Below are 17,132 nucleotides of genomic sequence, written 5' to 3' on the forward strand. Positions count from 1 at the left end.
TACTCATTTTTTTCTAGATTCCATGTGTAACTGATACCACGCAGTTTTGACCTTTCTCTGTCTGGCTTATTTCACTTATCATCCATGCCCTCAAATTCCATCCATGTTGTTGCAGATGGCAGGATTTCCTTATTTCTCATGACTGGATAATACTCCATTATGACGAATATTCCATATGATATGTGTTCATATATATATATACATATATATATATATGCAGTTATATATATCATACAGTTATATATATATATATATATATATATATATATATATATATATATATATCATACATTCTTTATCCATTTGTCCATATCTTCTTTATCCATTGCTTAGGTTTTTCCATATCGTAGCTATTGTGAAAAATGCAATGAACGTGGCAGTCAGATATCTCTTCAGTATTTTGTTTTCGTTTCCTTTGGGTATATACCCACAGGTGGGAATCCTGGGTCATGTCTATGTTATACCAATAGCCTCCCAATACTTCCCTCCCCTTTGCAACTTCTGCCTTCCTTTCTGATAACTATGTTGCTGGCAGCAACATCTTTCTAAAACACAAATCTCATTTGAAACCCAATGAAAGATCCCTGTTGCATTCAGTCTACAAACTAAGTTCCGAAATTCAGCATGAATAATCTCCAGGAATCAGCCCCTTCCTAGTGTGGAACTTCATCGCTGCTTGTAAAAGACAGGTGGATTCTAAAAGAGGGTAGTTGGTTAATTATTCAAAGCTGTGGAAGCAAGCTCAAAGTGAGGCTCACAGGGAGGAAATGCTCAATAGGGTTTTGATAGGTGAGCAGGGGCAAGGAAAGTTACTCCAGTAAGAGCAAACCAGAAGGAGAAAGCATAGGGCTTGGATAATTTAGAACTTCATGAAAACATCAGTTTTTGAACAGAAGTATGTGCATGTGTGATTTCCACCTGTGTGATTTCATCATTAATAATTGTAATGTTATAATTATTTGTTATGTGACAATTTCTCCCTTACTTGGGGGCTTCCTGGGGAAAATAGGCATTCTTCATTCATCATCATTTATCCACAGAGACCCTTATGAGTTCCCTGAGCAACAATGCTAGTAGCTAATGTTTATGGAGAGTTGTTACAAGCCACGAATTGTGTTAAGGCCTCCTTTCAATGACAGCATAGGAGGAGTCTTTTTGATTCCAAGCTGCTCATCAAATGGCATATGATCCATTTGCTGATTCAAAAATAATGGGGACATCAGATTGTGTCCTTAAAGCATTGACTGTTGAGGATTTGAGATGGAAGAGACAATTAGGAGATGAACGAAAGAGTCATATGAATGCTATCCAAGACATTCAGTCTAACTTAAGAGTATTGATCAAATATCTGCTGCGTACCCAACCTTGGACTAAGCAATTAACCAAGTGTTTGTTTCAATACAGGTGTTCCACCTTATTCAAAGCCAGCTTTTCCAATCTGTAAATGAAAATATATTAGTATTTTGATCATCGTGTTTTAATCCCATGCACATAAAAAATCACAGCAGGGGCTCAATGCCATGCTAAGTTCTGTGTCCAATGCCGACCGAGCATGTAGCATAAGAGAGGGCATGGACTGGGAATCAGGAGGGTCCCAGCCCCTATTCTGCTCCTTTCTTACTGTGTGAGCTTGGGTTAGACTCTCCCCACCTTTGTATCTTGGTTTCACCATCTTAAAGTTGAGAGAAATGATCTGGATGGTCTCTCTTGTCTCTTCCACTTTGATACAATCTATGGCTCTATGGCTCCCTCCTCAGAAGTTTCTCTACAAATGCTGTTTTCTTTGCCTCAAATTGAAGCGACTTCCCTCCTAGCCTTGCAGGTAAAAATATCAAGAGAAGCGGCCAGTGGCATCAGGGACTTCTCTCCATAAGATAATTATAAGACTTTTTTTGGAGGGTAAGATATATTCCTAACACCAAGAGATAGGCCTGCAAAGAGTCTGTTTCCAGGCTCCGTGTTATTCTGTTGCCACATAATATCAGGCAAGGTGCTGGAGAAGTTAGAGAAGACGCCCTGAAGTCACAATATCTGAAATCAGCGGCACCTGGATGGCTCAGTCTGTTGAGTGTCCAGCTCCTGATTTTGGTTCAGGTCATGACTCCAGGGTCGTGGGATTGAGCCCCAAGATGAGCCCCATGTCAGGCTCTGCACTCTGTGTGGAGCCTGCTTGAGATTTTCCCTTTCTCCTTCTGCTCCTCTCCCTGCACTTTTTCTCTCTCTCTCTAATTTTCTTTTAATGTTTTGTTTATTTTTTGAGAGAGAGAGAGAGAGAGTGAGTGGGGGAGTGGCAGAGAGAGAGAGGAAGACAGAGGATCTGAACAGGTCTCCCTGCTGACAGGCTGATAGCAGCAAACCTGATGTGGGGCTTGAACCCAAGAACCATGAGATCATGACCTGAGCCGAAGTCGGACACTCAGCCGACTGAGCCACCCAAGTGCCCATCTATCTCTCTCTCTAAAAGCAAAACAAAGCAAAACAAAACAACCCACAATGTCTGAAATCACATCCCAGCTCTGCCAGTGGTGTGCCCTGGGATGAGAAGCTCACTCTCTCTAGGTGTCATTTCTCTCAACCTCAGAATTGAGACAATGGTACATACAGCATAAGCTGAGTTTTGAGTAAATACATATATAGTGTTTAGAATAGTTTTGGCATATAGTGAAAGCTCCTTAAATATTGTTCTACTGTTACTATTGTGCATATCATTAATCAAAGGGCTACCTCATTTAACAAAAAAGAAAATCAAGACCCAGGGAGGTGATATGAAATTATGACATTTTGATGGTCACAAGAGCAATCCCTTCACTAATATATATATACTATATTATATACATGCATATATAATAACAGTAACAGAAACTGATATTTGTGTAACATGATAGATTTGCAAGTGTCATCAGATAGGAACTCCTTTTCCTACTTTGCAAGACAAAACCCAGACCTGGAGTGATTAAGTGACTTGCCCAAGGTTGCACAAATAATTCAGAGCAAAGCTGGGATATGAACCTGGATAATTTAATGCCAAAGCCTCTCCCCATTCCATTAAATTCACCCCATCCCTTGTGCCTTCCTAAACTCTTGGCACCTCAGTTCCATAAGAAAGATTCGGAAGGTTTGGAGATGAGAATGTAGCAAGGTCATTGTATGTGTCAGAGTATCTGTTCGTCTGCATATCAGTCATCCATCTTCCAGTTACTCCCAGTGGATAAGGGTGGGCAGTGAGGGGGTGCTACGCCCTGACTGGGCTTGACTTTGCAGAAGAACATGCCTCCTTTCTCTCTCCAGAGTCTTGCTGGAGTCTGCCTCCCCAAGTGCTCCTTTGAGCCCATAGGGGAACCTTGAAGTTTCCTTTGAAATTCTGAGTCCCATACCCCCAAGCAGATGTGCAAGGACGTTTGCTCACTTAATGGCCTGTTCAAGACGTTTGAGGATCCGCACTATCTCCCTATCAGCCTCTCTGAAACATGCATTATCCATCCGTCCTTGAAGCAGGTCCCCCGGTGCAGTGATTAAAACAGTCCTGTGTTGGATAAACCCGATGCAATTTTCCAAAAGTCATCATCTCGGCATTTCCCCCGCCACAGCAGAGCACCTCGCCTCCAATTTCTGGGCTTGCTCATTTGTTTTCCTTCAGACAATCTTGGAGACACTCTTTCGAGTGACCTCTGCTAAGGGAAGGGAACAGTACACTCTTATCCTGACATTATGCAGACGCAGTGACAAATTGGTCTATTTTTTATGCTTGACAGAAATGGGGGGGGGGAACAGGAGAAACATATTAACTCACCATATCTTTGGCCACTGGTTGATAGAGTTTGGAAAAGACTTGTTTCTTCTTTCTTTTTTCTTAAGTTTCCCTCCTTATGTCTGGTCTCATTGGTTCTTCTTTTAATTAGTCCTGGAATGTCACAATACTTCCAAAGTAAGCTGCAATCTTAGATTTTTGAAGGTAATGTGATCAGAACAAATTTGTGATTACTCTCTTAAACTGGCTGCTTCTTACCTTGCTCCCTACCCACTCTTAAGACACAGTTACTGTCCAAGTTATCTGTGATTCAAATGCTGGATTCCATTTTTCTCCACCCTCTTTTCCATTTCTTGTGTCATTAACTTTTATTGATTCTTCCTCAGAAATATATGTTTTTGTTGATCTCTCTTTGCATTTCTACTGTGTGCTCCTCGTGTGGGTCTATGAGGGGGTGACTCTCTTGCATCGGTGTTTGTATAATTTTTGTGATCTCAATCACATTATCTTGATCACTGCATATCATCTGTTGTTTTGCATTGAATTGTAATGAAGGTAAAGCATGGTCGCTCTACTCATCCTTCCTCACCCAGGTGGGTGTGGTGTTGGTTGGTGTTCTTTCCTGAAAGGTACAGTCACTCAGGGCGCCATTGTCCACGATGTTTCTCAAACCAGAAAGCAACAAAAAGAATGAACTATAGACGGGAGGCGTGATGAAGATTTATCTTTTGTATTCTTGATCATGGAGAGGTCAAGGTGGCTGGAAGATAATTCTATGAGGTGAATTGTATGCTGGAATTGTACACTTAAAAATAGATCAGGACATAGAGGGAGAAAACAGGAAAGTGGCCTGCTAAATCATTCCTTCCTCTGGGCTGTCTTTCTTCCTTATTCCATCTACTGTTACCGGACCCATCTTTCCATACTCTTATTAACTCCTTACTCATCTCTCTCCCTACGTAAGACTATGAGCTCCTCATGAAAAAAAGAATTCTGCCTTTTCTAATCAATGTACCCTTAGCCCCTAGCAGAGTTCTCAGTTTCTCTTAATAGATACTTAAAACTTTTTAATTGAGTTGAATTGTGACAGCCTTTGGGATCAGAGAATTTATAACAACTTTCATTTGAAAATATCACTTTGTTGAGGTGCCTGAGTAGCTTAATCAGTTAAGCGTCCGACTCTTGATTTTGGCTCAGGTCGTGATCTCATGATTCATGGCTTCAAGCCCTGTGTCAGGCTCTGGACTGACAGTGAGGACCCTGCTTGGGATTCTCCCTCTCTCTCTCTCTCTCTGTCTCTCTGTCTCGGACCCTCCCCCCCATCACATGCTTGCTCTCTTTCTTGGTCTGTCTCAAAATAAATAAACTTTAAAATTAAACAGAAAATATCACTTTGTTTTTCTCCTGTGTTTATTTTCCTTTTGTTCTTGTTTGGCATTAAATTTTTTTGTGTATGTTTAATCCTAACAGGTCTAAGCTCTATCATGAAAATTGAAGAAAAGAGAACTGCCTAATACTGGTAGGCCAGGATATTAAATTGGAGAAATATATTGCTTGGAAACTATTGAATTCCAAGCAAGAGAATCCATAAAAGAAGGCAAAACTCCTGGAAAAGTGTGAGATCACTTGTTCAGAGTTTTCGCTTGTATAATCATGTTTGCAGGTAAAAAAAAGAAAAACTCTGATATAAACTGACATATACAAAAATGGTATTTATTATTTCACAGCATGAAATTCAAGAATTGAGATAGATTTGAGGGTGAATAGATTCAACGTCTTCAAGAACCTGAGTTATTTCCATCTCTCTTCTCTGCTGTCTTCAAAAGATACACTTTATCCTCAGACTCATTGTTCTAAAGTTCACAAGATAGTGGCCGACAGAAAATGGGGTGTTGTACTTCCTTATTTACATCTAGTAGGAAAACAAGATTCCTGACTTTGAAATCTATTCTTCCCTTTAGCCAATTAAGTAGGTATGTGGACCCCAAGATGAATAATAGGCACCAACAGGATGTGATACACTCACAGGCTTTTGGCTGGATTCCTGAAACCATCAATGGCAAAAAGGGAAGAATTACCAGGATTGGCTTAGACCAAAGTTTCTCAACCATTGCACTATTGACATTCTAGGACCAGATAATTCCTTGTCCTGAAAATGCTATCCTGTGTATTGAAGGAGCAGCATCCCTGGGTCACTAGATGTCAGTAGCATCCCTCCCCAGTTGTGACAAACAAAAATATCTCCACACGTTGCTATATGTTCCCTTGGAGATAAAGTCGCTTCCAGGTTAAGAACCACTGACTTAGACCAATTGACTTAGACTTAGACCAGTTGACTAGAATATTTGAAAATCAGCCACAATCTCAGCCATAATTAACCATTCCTCTTTTCACAGATTTCCTCCTGTGAGAAATAAGCCTTTGAAGCTGTATTTTTATTTTAAAATAAATGGTTCACTTAAAAGATCTGTATCGTGGGATGCCCATGCACAATCTAACTGGTCTCTGATGTTTGCTTCTAAAGTCAGAGAGTAGAATCTGCAATGGCTACCTGCCACCCAGCTCCCTACTTTTACTTAACATTAATTATGCCACTCTCCAGTATGGTACCTCCTCGATATCCAAATGGGAAAGGTGCTATCTGTGGAGGGCAACCTACTTCAGGGTAGTTGATGTTACTATAAGTGACAGAGACAGAGACAAAAGTAGAGATAGAGACAGAGACACAAAGAGAGAGAGAGAGACAGAGAAATGAGAGGGGAAAACATGTGAAGTGTGGTAGCAAGCTGCGTTCTCCACACTCCTGGAATAGTTACCATTTGGTTGGCTTCCATTCTGTGGACAGGCATTGTGCTGAATGCTCACTTTGCATTATATCATTTAATGCACAATGATACGAGTGATTTATGCATGTGCATAACAATTTTACAAGTGAGGAAACTGAAGCCAAGAGGTATTTTATGCTTGCCCAAGGTCAGAAACTCTTGCATTTGTGCAGCGAGTATAACATAGAAACACAATTTGAACCCAGTCCTCTGCCACTGTAAACTCGTTTTAGTCCAACGTCTGCCAATATCTCTGTCATTCTCCATTTATGAGCTCAAACCTTCTAGGACTCTGTCATTCACGAGGACAGGGATACTGGACACAGGAAGAAAGAGGAGTGTGTGTGGGGAGGGTCGGGGGGAGAGGCTCTGAAAGGAAAGGGAGGTTATTAGATGAAAGTCTGAATCTGCCTTACAGACTTGTCCCCACCAGGCTGCCTTCTGACTCATGTGATAAATCCTGCTCCCTCAAGTTGCTTTCTTCAGCCACAGCTGCACACAACACAGTAATCACCATCAGAGGGGTCATCTCCAAATTGCGAAGGACAGCACAGCAGAGGAAATTATAACAGATAACACACACCGCCTGTATATATCTGTCATGCAGACAAGAGCTGCATGTAGAATTCTAGCCCCATCCCCTATAGTTCTCCACTGTCTTCCATTTCTTTTGCAATTACAATGGTTTGAACCACATTTTTCAAAAGTCTCCCAACTGGTCTCTCTGCTTTTTCTCTTCCCCCTTCAATACATTTTCCTTAATTGGATTAATTTTTTTCCCCGGAACACCTAACATTTCATTTCTCTACTACCAAAAATGAACAAACAAACCAATAAAGAACTATGATAAAAAGAAATCAAGTCATGATTTTTCAGTTCTTTGTGGCAACGTCCCTGGCACAGTATCCCTATCCTTCTATGATCTGGTCTGTTTAGATCTCATTGCTCTCTGTCAGCCCTACCAGATTCCACCGCACTGAGCCTCTGCATTTTACATGTTGGGACTGTGCCCCGCTGCCCTTGCCCAGGCTACTTCCTGCTTAGAAGGCTGTCTGTTAACTCTGTCCAGTTCGCCCTATTTTGGCAATCCTACTTTCTTCTCCAGCATTAATCTGAGAGGCCATTATCATTTTTGGGGCAACCAAAAGGAGGATCAAAAATGTAAGAAATAAGATCCATGTCACGAAGTTTGTAGGTTGTAGAGCAGGGGACTGAAATCCACGTCTTCTGACCTTCGAATTCTTCGTTTCGTGTCATAATAGTCACTATTTTCACCATTCAATCCAAGCCTGAATATGCATAGCCAAAACTGCACCCAGCCCCTTCTCCCAGCTGCCTTATCTCCAGACTTCAGCTGCTAATATCAGGCCAGCCCATTTAAGAGCATTATCAACAAGCCTTCTCTCCTGCTTCCTTTGTCCTAAACTCAAAGGAACCATCTCCATGAGATTAATTCCAAAACTGCTATAGCATTTGTAGAGACGATGCCATCTCCAGTTATATTAATTGCCTATTTGGGAAACCCGCCCTGTGTCTGTTTCATATGGCATGCCATTTGGTGTTTATGACCATCATACTGGAGTTAACAGCATATGGGGAGCTCACCCACTCTGAATACTAAGCTTATCCAATCCTTCTCTCAGAACCGACATGAGAAATAACTAATAAAAATGATTATAATAATAGAGGGTCATATAAATGCCAAATGCAAAAGCTATTCTTCATTCTAAAGTTTCTTAATATCTTTTCTCTACCAACATCATAAAAGTAGGGAGGGGGAAGACAAGATATTATACATAAATAATTAGAAGTGTTTCCTTAAGCTTTATTTCAAATCCTTCCATTAAGGGTTAAGATTCAATTGTAGGGTCAACTGGAAGGTGAGGCAAAGTTTTAAGGATAATTGAAGTAGAAATTGTGTGACCTTTGCAAAGACCTCTCTGTGTATTTATGCATTTTTCTCCAACCAGCAATAATAATAATATAAAAAGATACAAGAATAACACTTAACTAAATCAGATGCAGATGGCTGTTTTATCAAGCAGAGGCAATTTTTATCATTTTAAAAGCTTTTGTTTTTGTAAAGGAAAGAAAATGGGCCATGTTCCCTGGCTTTTTTTTTTAAGAGAGGAAAAAGCATATGTTTTTTAATTTGAAATGGAGTATTAATGGTGTTATCTCCCGAGAATTGCTGCGCTAGAGTGAATTGTAGAAAATGCATTTACTTGCAAGCTTTCTGGTAAATTCTTCTCTGACTTACAGAGTTAGTGGCATATTATATCAGCCTACCTTTCCAAGACTATACTGTACACACACCCTGAGAGTCAATTTCCTGAGCCTCTTTTACTAGATCATCTTGTTTCCTTTGTTTATATTATTGATTTAGGGAAAATCATTTGGTGAATATTGAGTGTTCACCTAAATGAGAAGGTGGTAATATGCGGCAAGTAGACAGAGAGGGATATAATATGACTGGGATAATAAAACCTTGTATCTGCACTGCAATTTGTGGCTTGCATTATCCTATTTGAACCTCACGATACCTCTGAGAGTTATGGGGACAGACTATCATCCCAATTTTATAGATTGGAAGTGAGAGCATGGAGAGATTAAGTGGCCCCCTTCCTGTGTGCAGCTGGTAATTGAACCAGGACTACAACCTTCATGAGTCAATCTCATGTTCCCTCTTCTACACAAAGCTGCCTCTCAATTAGCAACCACCCCAATCATTCAGGAACATTTAGGGAGCACCTACTGTTTACTTGCATTAGAGTTGAAACAGTGACAGACATAATGGTGTTTTTAGGTACTGTCCCAGTGCACAGGTGTGTACCATTGGCTCAAAAAGCAAAAGTGAGACGTAGGAACTATTCTGTGAGTAAGATATGATAAGTACGTAAGTATGAACAATTGCAAAACCAATATTGGCTGGTCATGTGGGAGGCCTTACTTGGAAATGAGTAGAAAATTAAGGATGACATTAGCTAACACTTATGGAGCAGTTACCATGTGTCACTTGAGTTGTAACTTCTTTCATTTGTTGGGCAAATATTTTAGTTTTTACCCAGTGAAGGTATTTTGGACACTTACAGGAAAGAAATTCTAGTTCTGGCACTTTTAATTAATGACCAGGAACATGTGACTTCACCTCTTTGGGTCTCGTTTTATTCATCTGAAAGAATGTTTAGAAAAAGTGCCCAATTTTTAAGGTTTATGTACATAGTGTGTAAAATAAAATAAAATAAAATAAATAAAATAAAATAAAATAAAATAAAATAAAATAAAATAAAATAAAATATTGCCAAATAATAATGGCCCTGCAATAATTTGGGGGTTTTGGTAATACAGTTATTTTCATTATTAGTACTCTGTGATAAGAGCTGGAGATACAGAAATGAATATGAAAATGCCTCTCGCCTTAAGAAACTTCATCTAGTAAGAGAGATTCCCACATCCTTCCTTCTGTCTCCCTTCCTTCCTTCTTTCCTTCCTCTGTTCTTCCTTCTTTCTATATTCTTTTTCCATTTGTTATTCCTTCCTTTCTTCCTTCCCTCACTATTTACTGAGTGCCTCCTTCGTGTCAGACAAAGCACTAGGTCCTTGCTTTTTCAAGAACATATTAGGCATTGATCAAGCCCTGAAGGTGATTTCAGTATAGAGGAGAAATAATTCACAATAAGAATTATGACAAAGGGTGCACCAAGATACCAGGGGAACATAGTTCAGCAGCAAGAACGTTTGAGAAAGTTATAGAAAGCTCCTCCCAAGATAGGAGAATTACACTGGATCCTAAAATACAATTGGGAATTGGCCAAATAAATGAACATTTGTTACTTTGCTAGGTCTGAACAGTGTTATTCTTCTAGGAGGCCGGAGCCTAGACCAACTGCATGTTTCCCAGGTTCCTACAGCCACTAATCCACCAAGCAGGATTACTCTGACTCCAAACTTCCTTCACCTAATCTAAATGTTGTTTGTTTGTTTTTTGGCATCTTACACGTCAGCTTTTCTAGCTGTAAGATCACAAGAATAGTCTAGTGTTTTAAGGTGATGTTTCATCTTGAATATTAAAAACTTTTGGGGAGCCTGGGTGGCTCAGTCAGTTGAGTATCCAACTCTTGATTTCAGCTCAGGTCATGATCCCAGGGTCATAGGATTGAGCCCTATGTCAGGCTCCATAGTGAGCATGGAGCCTGCTTAAGATTCTTTCTCTCTCTCTCTCTCTCTCTCTCTCTCTCTCTCTCTCCACAACACCCCCCCCCCCCCCCACCGCTCTCCCCACCACTTTCTCTCTTTCTCTAAAATAAAACAAAAAAACTTTCATAGATGTTAGAGCAGTGGCCAGCAGGTGTCTATTTGGGGTCTCTTAACTATTTGTATCCTTTCCTTGGGGATTGCATTTTATCCCAAGGCTTCAAAGATCACTGAAAACTCCCAAATGTAGGTACTCAGTCACAAATTCTCTCTAGTTTGGGAATCATCTATTAAACTCCATAAATAAATTTGAATATCTAGTAGATGTCCAAAATCAAAATGTTGATTTTTCCCCATCAATCCCTTGTCATCCCCTAATCAATTAATGGGGTCAACATTTGCCTGGTGGCTCAGCTTAGGAATCTTCACTTCTACTTTCTGGTGCCATCTAACATCAAGTCTTACTGCCCTCCAAAATAGCCTGTACTCTAATGAAACAATGCAGATCAAGGCACCACATATTTATGGCTGTTATAACTATTAGGTAAGAAGTTAATGGGGGAACTTCATAGAGAATGAGTCAGATCAATGGTACCCTAATACACCAATCAACCTTAGTGTCACTGAAGAGTGACCACTAGAACTTGTGTCCCCTGGGATGCAACAGGAAGTCCCAGTCACCATCTATTAACCTGAATGTAATCAAATGTCTAGATATAGCTTTCAAATCTTAGGAAGTACAGGGGATAGAGGAACATGTATGATTACACCATGAATATATAATCAGACAACTACAGAATGTGGGAATGTCTGTGTGACAAAAACCTTACTTTAGAAAAAGATAAAAATAATGCCAATTTTATGTAAGAGATGGAAGAGTTTTCTTTTAGTAGTAATTCAGTCAAAACCAATCTGTACTACAAAATACAGCTTGGTGGTTCCTTGCAGGGAATGAAGGGTCATGCAGTTCGAAGTTATCTGGCTCATATCTGGCTCAAAATTATCTGGCTCATATATGGGTATGCAAAATTTATTGAGCTGTACATTTAGGATTTGCATAAAAGGATTTGCATACTTAAAAACATTTCAATTATTTTATAAAAACAGGGAGAGAAAACTATTATAGATTAAGGTGGATTTAAGAGACAAATCAGCCTAATTCAATGTGCAGATCTCGTTTGGATTCTGATTTTGGGAAAATAACTTGTAAAACACACACATTTTTTGATACAATGGGGAAATACTGAACATGGGTTAGACATTAGATGACAATAAGAACCTTGTAATGTTGTCATGTGTGCTAACAGTAATATAGTAACAAAATAGCAATGAGAAGATGGAGAAAAAGAGGAAGAAATAGTCATGATCTGTTAGAGATAGTTCCTGAATTAATTGCTGGTAAACATAAGATGTGTGATATTTGCTTCATAAGATTCTAGGGCAAGAGCAAAACAAAACTATAGTTCATGAGTTAAATCCAACTTCTGCCTGTTTTTGTCATAAAGTTTTATTAGAACTCACCCATCCACATTCATTTACATATTGTCTAAGGATGTTTTGGCATCACAAGGGCAGAACTGAATAATTGTAATAGTAATTTCTGCCTTCAAGACTGAAAATATTTACTATATGGCCTTTATAGAAAAAGTTTGCCAACCCCTGCAGTAAGAAGAGAGTGAGAAAAAAAAAGAAAGGAAGGAAGCAAGGAAGGAAGGAAGGAAGGAAGGAAAAGAGGCAGGAGGGAAGGAAGAAGGAAAGAAAAAGTGTAGGAGAAAAAAGGAAAGAGAGAGAAGCATAGAATGTTGATAAACTGTGTGATGACTACATACAAATTTATTTTTCTGATCTCTCTACTTTTACAAACATTTGAAGAATTCCATCATATATATATATCATATATGACTATATATGACATGTATATGACTATATTATGATATATATGACTATATATAAGATATATATCTTAAGATAAGATACATATAAGATAAGATATATATCTTAAATGTAGATATCATATATATAATATATATATCTTAAATGCAGACATGTCTTACCATAATTCAAACCATCACGATCACCTCGAATTCTTCAATGGCTTCCAACTGTACTTCCAGCATCCTCTCTTGTCCTCCTACCCTCTTCTCACTAGCCTTAAACCAAGATATCCCTTTAAAATTTAAATTGAATCATGTCACCGTGGATTAAAATCTCCAATGGAAACCCTAAAGTCTTTGAAAAAATTCCACCCTTTGGTCTATAACATGACCGTAAGTGAACTGGCATCCCCCTATCTCATAGGCTTCATTTTCTAACACTCTCTGCAATAGCCTCTTCTTAGTATTTGTGGTAAAGTCCAAACCTATCCCCAAATCAGGGCCTACTACATGCTATTTTACCTGGAAACACTCTTATTTGTCTCTTGTCTCTTTGACTTCTTCCATCATACAAGTTTCATTGGAGAAGCCTTCTACCTTATTAAAATACCCATCGACCCCCTCCCTAACTAATTTGAATTCTCTATTACCTTGCAGTGTTTTATTTTCTTCAGAGCATTTACTCGTGGCCTTGTGTTTTTTTTTCCACTAGAAAGTAAGACTACACATAAATGGAAACTAACCTCTCTTATTCCTTACTTCATTTTCAGTCCTTAAAATAGAAGCAGAGCAGAGGAGTGGAAAGTAAAAAGAAAAGAAAGAAAGAAAGAAACAATAAGCAGGAGCTACCATATTTAAAATAAGTATACAGAGATATTCTAGAAGAATTCTAAAACATAAAGATCTCTGTGAGGTCAAAGAAGCAGAATGCTGATAGTTATAAGAGAGCTCTATAGAGCTAAAGTCCAAGAAGAATGAAAAAAGTAGCAGTTCACCATGATTCAGTTCACCAGGCTCTTATGGAACCCTTACCGGATAAAAGGTGTGATATGATATTAGGAATTAGGGGTATAGAAATGTCTAATGCAAATTCCTTTATACTCAGTGACAATATTGGTGAGGTTAATAATAGGCTTACCTGCTAACCAGTATTGATCATTTCCCATATTCTGGACCCTCTTCTAAGGACTCCACATATATTTTCCCATTGGCATTTTTTCTCACAACAACACTATGAAGTAAGTTCTATTCGTCTTCAATTAAAAAAAAAAAAAAAAAAAGGAAATTGAAATTCAAGGCAACAGTGACTCAGAGCCAGTGGGCAAAATACTTGTAGACAGCGACCGATGTAAAAGACAGTGTTAGTGAAGTATTTGCTAAATCCCTCTGTAGGATTGAAAGAATAGGAATGATTTATCAGGACATGTCAGGGAAGGCCTCATAGATGAAGCAGGCAGCATTTGGTCTGGGCCTGCTGGGATGAGAAAGGTACTGCTACCTGGAGACTGGGGTAATGGAAGGCCATGAGTACATTACAGAGATGTCAAAACGCAGTTGAGTGCTTAACTGCTGGAGCTATAGAATCTGCTAGTGCTCAAAGTTGGGATCCCATCGTGATATGTACCAGTTCTACGACCCTATAAGCAAGGTCTTAGCCCCAGTTCCCCATCGGGCTGTATTAAGAATTAAGTAAACCTTGCATGTGAAGCCCAGTACCTGGTGCATGGGAATCACTGATTTTTTTTTTTCCAGCTGTTACTCCTTCCAACTTGGGAACAGTAAGTATAGTAAGCATATCACCAAAGAAGTCTGGTGTGATAGAAGTCTGTAAAAAGTAATATGAGATCAGTTCATTGTAAGTGGTGAATGCGAAAAGCTTGGACCCTGTTTCAGATTCACATAAAGGGGAATGAGTGCACAGGGGAGGAGATCCTAGGAAGCTGTGGTTCTAAGATGAACTCAAAAGGGCACCTCAAAGTGTTAAATCTTATTTTTTATCATTATTATTAAGTAAAGTTCGCGGCTAAATAAAACAAAACCTCATTAAGAGTCAAAAAGCTCCCTGACAGAGGTCTTCTGTAGAAGTTCTCAAAATAATGGTGATATTTTTAGAAAGAGCACCCTCCAATTTATTTTTGGAAATATCACTCAAGCAACAATGGGGAGAATGGATGAAGGGAGGTGAAACTTGGGTCAGGGGGTCATTTTGAATGTTTTTGGAATCAAGCAAGTAGTGAACCCCTGAACAAGGAGTTGCAGACAGTTTTAGAAGACGAGGGCAAATGGACAAACACTGGGTCAAAAAGAAAAAAAATATATATACATATATATATATGGCAGAACCAAAACTGAAAATTAGAAAAATAAAATTCAGACACTGGTTTTGATAAAAATTAATCCAGAATTTCCAAAAGTTAATGAAGGTATCCAAAACAACCCTTAGGGCAACTGGATTTACTCCAGAAGACCTGCACATCATTCAGGGCCTAAAGTTGGTGACATTGGTGGCAAGTCTGAGAATGTTAAGACCTATCCCAGGGTGCTGTTGGTGACTTTGCTGCAATATATCTTATGCAGCTAAGAAGACAGAAAAATAGGCATTAGAATGTCAGAGTCAAATATCAGAGACCGGCATTCAGGAAAGGTGATGGGGGGTAACCAATTAAGACTTCCTCCATAGTACATCATATTCTTTTATATCACAGCAGAAAAGTCTGTCTCTGAAGCTTCATAATCCTGTGTTTTCTGTGGAAGCATTTACGGAAACAATTCTTCCCAACAGACCGCGCTGAGTACCACTGTGCAAATGACTGTAGGCCACCGTAGGCCATGTGGGTGATTTCAAGAACAAAGTCCCGGCCTCTTACCTACATGGTTTCTAGCCCTGAATTGTCCAATATGATAACTACTAGACACGTCCAAATCCAAATTGAGATGTGCTATAAATGTAAAAGTCACTCCAGAATTCACAGATGTACAATGAAAAAAACAAAGGAAGTATCTTATTAATGTTTTTATTTGCAGTGCATTGAAATAATAGTGTATTGGATATATTGAGTTAAAATATACTGTTAAAATTGATTTATCCTATTTCTTGTTTACTTTTCTAATGTGGCTACTTGAAAAACATTGCACCTGGCTTTCATTTGTGGCTCATTATATTTCTATTGGATGGTGCTGCTCTAGACTCTGGCCAATTAGACTTCCCGCTGCCCCCTAGTGTAATTGGCATTTCAATGGCTTCATGTCTCACCCCATGCTCATTTGTCAAAACCTACCTATTCCTGAAACCCATGTGAAAGGACATTGCTTCAATTTATTATTTTCTGAAGTCTCTAACTACATATGATATTCTTGAACTTCTCTCTTGAACTTCTAGAGGAATTTATTTGTCCTTATAATGTATTTATCATAGCTCTTTATGTTTTTGTTCTAATTTATTTTACCAGAATATAAATTCTTTGAAGGCAATCATGTATATAACACATTTTTATGACCCACAGAGACTAGCACAGTGCTTAAGTTTTCTTTCTTCTGAATTTAAGTCATTCAAGAACCCTATAATCTATTATGGAGTCGTGATGCTTCCTGGATCCCAGAAATTCTGATGCATAAAGGGAAGAAACTTATCCCTTTGTTTCTGCTTTTGTGATATGATAGCTACTAATGTAGACTGTCAGCAGCTTTGTACGGCATGGGAGGGGGGAGGGAAGGATGGGAAAAAAAGAGTTCCTAAGAATAGGGAAGCTTAGACTTGGAACAGAGAGACTTGGAACTTCTCTAAAAGAAAAGCTAACAAAATGTGTATCCATGTACAAAACATGAGAGACAGAGACAGATGGACAAAGGTCAAAAAATGCTGATTTGTTGTTTTTGCTAGGGAATAGCACACAGTCCAATTGGTCATATTTCAGATGTACTACTCAAAGTAGGCTAACTCCTGTAACATGTAACCTTCAACTTTCAGTGGCTTGATGAAATAAAAGCCTAACATTATTTTTCCTGTACAGTACAATCCAATGTGGAGAATCAGAAGTTGAAGGGATGCTTGCTTTACATAGTCATTCAAGGTCCTAGACTCCCTTCATTTTGTGTCTTCTCCCTCTGTTAGGTCACAGGAGAACTTGCCATCCAGCTAGTGCAAGAGGAAAAAGAGAGATTGGGAAGTTTATTAATGGGTCAGTTCTGGAAGTGTCATGTGTAACTTTTATTTACATCTTATTGAACCAAACCTAGTCATGTGGCCACATCCCACTTTAAAGGAAGGGTAGGAAATGCAGCCTAGATGTGGGTTAAAGAGGAGATCAAGTGTGTCGGTCAATACTGGAGTCTCCAGCGCAACAGAGCCCATGTAGGATAGGGCTTTGATCATTTGTTCTTTCATTCATTCCTTTAAGACAGGATTTCTCAACCTTGACATTCTTGAGCTGGACAACCCTTTGCTATACAGGGTTATTCTCTGCCTTGTAGGAAATTAACCAGCATCTGGGC

At 39.0% G+C, this 17,132-nt stretch overlaps 1 long non-coding RNA gene across 3 annotated transcripts in view; it reads right to left on the reverse strand.

Moving 5' to 3' along the window:
• Positions 1-13,473, reverse strand: part of LOC122233135 — a 54,742-nt gene extending 41,269 nt beyond the window's left edge. For 2 of the 3 annotated variants that reach the window (XR_006210611.1, XR_006210610.1), the window contains exons 1-3: positions 13,292-13,473; positions 12,822-12,934; positions 3,791-3,901 (exon numbers count right to left, since the gene is read on the reverse strand). This is a non-coding gene — a long non-coding RNA (uncharacterized LOC122233135). The remainder of the gene's footprint in view (positions 1-3,790; positions 3,902-12,821; positions 12,935-13,291) is intronic. The other variant, XR_006210612.1, reaches the window with a different exon arrangement.
• Between the last annotated feature and the right edge of the window lie 3,659 nt (positions 13,474-17,132).

Source organism: Panthera tigris, chromosome D4, assembly GCF_018350195.1.
Source record: "Panthera tigris isolate Pti1 chromosome D4, P.tigris_Pti1_mat1.1, whole genome shotgun sequence".
Lineage (NCBI taxonomy): Eukaryota > Metazoa > Chordata > Mammalia > Carnivora > Felidae > Panthera > Panthera tigris.